This window comes from Dasypus novemcinctus, chromosome 17 (assembly GCF_030445035.2).
Source record: "Dasypus novemcinctus isolate mDasNov1 chromosome 17, mDasNov1.1.hap2, whole genome shotgun sequence".
NCBI lineage: Eukaryota > Metazoa > Chordata > Mammalia > Cingulata > Dasypodidae > Dasypus > Dasypus novemcinctus.
In genome coordinates this window covers 40846872-40854106 of record NC_080689.1, presented here as the reverse complement: position 1 = coordinate 40854106, position 7235 = coordinate 40846872, and positions in this window count along the sequence as shown.

Genomic DNA, 7235 nt, shown 5'->3' with positions numbered 1-7235 from the left:
CATTGACACAATGTTTCTCCACTTATCTAGATCATTTTTTATTTCTTCATCACTGCTTTATCACTTTCAGAATACAAGTCCTGTGCATATTTTGTTGTAGTTACCCCTAAGTATTATTTTTGTTTTCTAGTGATTTTAAAAGATACTATATTTTTCATTTTTGTGTCCCTGTGTTCATTGCTAATATATAAAAGTACAATTGTTCTTTTGTTTTGTTTTTTGTTTGTTTGTTTTTTAGGAGGTACTGGGGATTGAACCCAGGACCTTGTACATGAGAAGCAGGCACTCAATCACTGAGTTATACCTGCTCCTCATGCAATTGATTTTGCATGTTTATCTTGTAATACAAAATATTGCTGAATTCACTAATTAGTTCACCAATGTTTTTTTGTTTTTGTTTTTGCTTTTTGTTTTGGTATGTTCTTTGGGGTTATCTCTATACACATTGTCAACTGAAATAGGAACAGATTTAGGTTTTTAATTTCTCTCTGTATGATTTTCTATAATTTTCTTTCTTTTCACCCTGGTGGGAACTTCCCGCATTATGTTGAATAAGGGCAGTGAGAGTGGACATCTTGGCCTTATTTCCAATCATCAGGAGAAAGCGTTCACTCTTTCATCATTAAGTATAATTTATTTGTATGTTTTTCATAAATGCTCTCTCTTTATCAAGTTGAGGAATATCCCCTCTTTTTCTAGTTTTCAGAGGTTTTTTAAAAAATCATGAATGTGTGTTTACTTTTGTCAAATGCATATTTTCATGGCAATTTATATCATCATGTGATTTTTTTTTCTTTAAGCTATTTATAAAGTAGATTAAATGGTTGATTTTGAATATTGAACCAGATTTGCATTGCTAGAATAAACTCCATCTGGCCATGGTATATAATTCTTTTCATATATTGCTGAATTCTATTTTCAAATATTTTGCTAAGGGTTTTTACATCTCTATTCATGAGGGATATTAGTCTGCTTTTTTTTTTTATTGTTTTTGGCCAGTTTTGGTGTAAGCATAATTGAAGCTTCATAAAATAACTGGGAAATATGCCTTCCTCTGCTATTTTCTGCAATAGAGTATAGAATATTGATTTTTCTTTAAATATTTGGTAGAATTCTTCTGTGAAACCATCTGGACAAAGAGAGTTATTTTAGGGAAGTTTTAAATTAAAAATTCAATTTCTATAATTGATTTTGGGCTACTACAGTATTTAAAATAATCTATTCCATACTGGTTGAATTATGGTAGGCTTTTTTGTGGAATTTGTTCATTTCATGAAGTTATCTGATTTATAATTGTAGATTAGTTATTCATCTTATTTCCCTATTAGAATTTTGATATTGTAGGGTTTGTAGTGAAATACCCTGTTTCATCCTGATATTATTAGTTTTTATCCTCTTCCTCTCCCCTCTCCCTTTGGTCATCTTGCCTGAAGTTTGACCATTATATTAATATTTTCAAAGAAGCAGGTCATTGTTCCATTGATTTTCTTTCTTTTTGTTCTTTTTTCATTTTTATTGATTCCTTCTCTAGGTTTAGTATTTCTTTTCTTCTGCTTCCTTTGTGTTTATGTTGCTCTTCTTTTTCTAGATTCCTGAGGTCAGAACTTAGATGATTGTTTTGAGAACTTTTGTTTTTTTCTAACGCATGCTTTTACTGCTACACTTTTTCCTATTAGCACTAATTTAGCTGTGTTCCACAAACTTTAATATGTTGTCACATCATTTTTATTCAGTTTAAAGTGTGTTTTAATTTCCCTTGAGACTTCCTCTTTGACCGATGGATTTTTTAGAAATTAAAAAAAAAACTTATTTCCAAGAGTTGAAATTTTCCTGTTATCATTCTGTTTTCTATTTTCTGTTTGATTCCATGTGGTAGGAGAACCTATGCTCTTATTTCAATACTTTTAAATTTGTTGTGGTATGCTTTATGATCCTGGATGAGGTATATGATCCAGAGAGATTTGAAAATAACATGCATTCTGTTCTATTGGGTGGAATGTTTTATAAATGTTGATTATATCTTGTGTTTAATGTTGGTGAGTTCTATATTCTTGCTAAGTTTCAATCTAGTTTTCCTATCAATTGCAGAGACAGAACTGTTGAAGTCTCTAAATATAATTGTGGATTTTTCTTTCCCCTTTCAGTTGTCAGCTTTTGCTTCACATGTTTTGTACCTCTTTTATTTAATATATACACATTTAGGACTGTTATGTCTGCTAGGTAGGTTATCATTATATAATAGTGCTCTCTGTCTCTGATAATATTCTTTACTTTGAAGAGTACTTTATCTGATAATAATATAGTTTCCTTTCTCTGATAAATGTATGCATGATATACTTTTGTTACTGGATTTCATTTATGTTTTTTGACTCTGCTGAAGAAATGAATTTCAAGAGCATGTAGGGTGAGTTAGGCCAGTAATTTATTCAGGTAGGGAGGGAAGAGAATTGGGAGAAAATAACAGATCAGGGGTCCCAAGTAGAGAGAGAGAGACTGAAAAGTAATAAAGAGGGCTGATTTACAGGCTACAATTTGCCATTATAGGTTATAAATGCCCAGGTTTACTTGCATAGTGATCCAAATGGGAAAGAGGCAGCTGGAGCCCGGGTCCAGAGGCAAGAGGGCATGAGAGATAAAGAGAGCTCATTCAGGCCTTGCACCTGACTTTCGAACTGTTAATTATCCCACCCCTTTGCTAATGGCAGGGGAGGAGTTCCAGCTGTTTACTGTTTTGATTGCTTATTTCCCCCATCAATCTCCCAGGAGGGCCCAATGATAAAGTCCTTGGGGGAATATCTGGGGCTACTTGTAGGTCAGGAGGAAGTCTTCTTCTGAGTGGCAGAATCTTGGGGGTGGACCTTCCAGCAGCCATCTTGGTGTTCCATGTGGACTTCTTGCCAGGTTCCAGATCCATCTACTGATTCTCTATCTTACTAGCCTGTTTCATTTCCCACTCATAATTTACACCTTTAATCGTAAAGGGGTGCTGAAGGGAGATGATCTTTTTCTGTAGCTACTTTCTCCTGGTTAAGGGCTGTAGGCTCTGCCTGACAGGGTGTAGACCTCTCTTGCTATTTTATCTCAATTGGAGGAAGATGGATCTTGCATCCTGTATGAAGCTGGATGAAGTCCCCAGGTGGCTAATAAGATGTTGATCCTGAAAGAAATAAGCGTAATAAGAATTTTGAGAATATATGGTCCTACTAAGTGGACACAGGACCACAGAATTAGAAAAGGCCAGGTGCCTGCAAAGGCTGCATTTTCCCAAAGTTGGTGGGAAACAATATTCTTACTTGAGTTATTTTATGCTATTGGTTAACTCTGGAGAGAAATTGTAATAGACAATTTGCTTAGGTATAAATTTCCAAATTCAGTTCTTATGGTAGAAGAAAAGAATGGGAAGAGGCATTTCCCTTTTCAGTTAAGGTACAGGAGATGAAAAGAGGCAAGGTTTCTTAAAGGCATGTCTGGTTTGCCCTCTCCCTAGCAATAGGAATTTGGGCTAGCGTTAGAGGGAACAGCTGACTTTGAGGACAAGAGAGTTTGACAGTGTTGAAGTCTGTCTCTTGGAAAGCTTTGTGAAATTTCTCCACCTTTTCTAGCAGTTAAATAAATTCCACTTGTGATTTATACAGTTTTCAGAGCTTTGAATGATTGGTATCCATCTTCTATGAAAGATTCTGCATCTAATATTTTTTTGAGCATCTCTTTGATTTTTTAAAAAATTTTTCAATGGAATTTGTTTTGTTTAAAGTTTATCTTTTTGCTGGCATCAATTTTGGTAAATCATTATTTTTTCTAGGAAATTATAATAATTCATCTAAGTTTTCAAATATGATTGCATGGAAGTTTGAAAAACATCCCTTACATTGACTTTCTCCATGTCAGTCTTCATATTTTCCTTGATATTTCTTATTTGATGTAGTTTTGTTTCCCTTTTTTCTGGTTAATTAAGTTATTCACATCTTAATTACTATTTTCTATTTGTTTGATTTTTATCATTATTTCTTCTTTAACTTTTATTGTGTTTTTCCTTCCTTTCTTTAGCTTTCTTTTTGTTTGCCAATTGTTTGGGAGGGGTTACAGTTTTCAGGTTGAGAATAGGATTTATTTATTTTATTTATTTTATGTATGTACATAGCTTATCCTCTGTTAACTATTTTAATTAAATACCAAAAATAGTGTATTTTTAAATCTTTATGTTAAAGAAAATTCTGTAATTTCAGTTTTTATTTTTGCCCTCAGCTAAGTTTTAAAATATTTAATGGAGAGGTTTTCTATTCTTTTATCTTACAGTAAATATGAGTTTTATTATAATCAGAGAATACTGCTTTCTTTAATTCTACTTTGCATAAATCATTGTTGTTTCTTTTTTAATATTTCAAATTCTTAGGAAGATCCTGTGTGCTTGAGAATATATATGCTCTAAATTTTAATATATACTTAGATCTACTTATTGATTTTGCTATTTAGCACTTCAGTATCCTTAATTATTCTTCGGCCGATAGAATAATTTTTGAGTGAAAGTGGTATAGAAATTTTATTTCTTGTCAGTATGTCTTAGTCTGTTTCTTCTCTCACTTTCTACAGTTTCTGCTTTTTGAAGGTGGCTTTTCTGTTATTTGAACATAGATATTCAAAATTCTTGTACTCACATTGTGAATAATAGTCTTTAACATAATGAAGGATTCATCTTTTTTTTTTTAAAGATTTATTTTATTTATTTCTCTCCCCTTCCCCTGCCCCCAGTTGTCTGTTCTCTGTATCCACTTGCTGCATGTTCTTATTTGTCCGCTTCTGTTGTTGTCAGCGACACGGGAATCTGTGTTTCTTTTTGTTGCGTCATCTTGTTGTGTCAGCTCTCCATGTGTGTGGCGCCATTCCTGGGCAGGCTGCACTTTCTTTCACACCAGGCAGCTCTCCTTACGGGGCACACTCCTTGCACGTGGGGCTCCCCTAAGCAGGGGACACCCCTGCATGGCATGGCACTCTTTGCGTGCATCAGCACTGCATGTGGGCCAGCTCCATACGGGTCAAGGAGGCCCAGGGTTTGAAACGTGGACCTCCCATGTGGTAGACGGATGCCCTAACCACTGGGCCAAGTTCGCTTCCCTCATCTTATTTTTTTATCTTAATTCTTCCTTGTATGGTATAAGGATTGATCATTTTTTTCCCATTTCTTAACTTTTCACATTTTTTGAAGCTCTGATTTACCAAGAGTAAAAATCACTGTGTATTGTAGAGTTCTGATAATTTTGACAAAGCATACTGTTGTGGAACTACCAACACAAACAAGATGAAGACTAGTTTTATTGTCCCTGAAAAGTTCCAACTTTTTCCTTTGTAATTTACCCGTTCCATGACTTCCATGCCTTGGCAAACTTTGATTTGATTTCTGACCCTATAGTTTTGCCTTTCCTAGAATATAAGTGAAATCATATGATATGCCATCTACTGAGTATGGCATCTTTCATTTAGTCTGGGGTCAGCGAACATTTTCTATGAAGGACTAGATAGTATTTTTGGCTTCGTGGGTCATTTGGGTTCTGCTGCAACTACTTATTTCTGTCATTGTAGTTCAAAACAGATATAGACAATATATAATAAATGAATAGATGTATATGCTTGGGCCCCAGATTTGCTCTATGGGTATATTTTTTCAACCTCTATCTCTATAATGTATTTAAGATTAACCCATATTGTATGTTTCAGTGGATTTCTATTTTCTATTGATAATTAATACTTATTGTATGGATGTACCAGAGTTTTCTTTATTTATTTCTGTTCACCAGTTGAAACTTGGGTTTCCCCAGTTATTAGTGATTACAAGGCACTATATACATACTTGGGCAAGTTTTGGGTGTATATATAAGTTTTCATTTCTTTTGGATAAATATGCCTAGGATTAACATTTTTTGAGGCATAATGATAAGTGAATACTCAACTTCATAATAAATTTTTGTTAGACAGTTTTCCAAAGTGGTGCTACTCATTTTGGAATATTAATTTTTTTCCTTACACAAAACATTCATGCTTATAGTAGTTTCTATATCTGTCTTATGCTATAAGTCTTGGCTAGAGTTTGAAGTATTTGGTGTCTTCATCGATCTGTTTGCATCTGCTGGAAGCCATGTAGAAAGAATAAGATTTATGTCCATGGTATTAAGAAGAAGTAAGCTGGAGGCTTACCTATTTATTTAAATAACTAGTTTTTTGCTTTTGAGAAGTTTAAAACTGTCCTTTTAGAAGACACTCTTGTTTTAGACTGCTTATTTTTCTTTGATAGAAGACATATTTTTAAAACACTATCTTACGTTTGCATTGGGAAATACTGGGGTTCTATATTTAATAAATGTGTTTTTATCCATCTGAAAAAAAGCATATTTTCTATACTAAAATTTATATTTCTACATTAGTTTCAGTGCTAATGGGCTCTCTCTGACTTTCCCTGTAGACTTAATAGCTGACTTGAGAAACTAGCCAAGCAGATATGTGTTCCATTTTTCAATTATTTTTTCACATACGCTGAACTTTTTTATCCTACTTTTGTTCCCTCTGACAGTGATCAATGTTCTTCATTTTACTTATATTAATTTTCAGTGCATCTATGTGTCACTCATAATTGAGTCCCTTCATCAATCTGACCATATATGTTGGTTCCGCTCAAGAGAATTTTGCAGAGTGTGCTTCAATTTTCAATTTGAGTGTACAAAGCCAAGTTTCATAGCATCATGAATTTTCATAGTTTAAAAGAATTTGATAAAATAGGTTTCACTGAAGTTCAGTGAAAAACTTCTAATTCCAACAATAGTCAGCCATGATCCTCTAGATTCTCATGTTTTTCCAAACCTGCGCATTCAAACTTATTTCTCTTAGCGTGTCTCAAAATTTACATTCTAACCCATTAATTGTTAGGCTAGTAACTTTCATTAGTTGACCTAACCCACTAATTCAGTATAGAAATAGTGACCTTCTATATATTTAAAATAACTTAATAGGAAATCATGAAATAATAGTTCAGATCTAAGAAATTAAAACTTTGAGATTATCTTTGTGGATTCAGTACAAATTACTATCCACTTAAATTTGTTTCACATGTACGAGGGCTAAATATCAGAGGAATATTTTCAAAAATAGTTTTGTAATTATTAAGCTATAATAGTCATATATGAATACATTTCAGGAAAAATCTTGCTTAATCTGGGTATAGAGAAGCCAAGGTTTCATTAATTCAT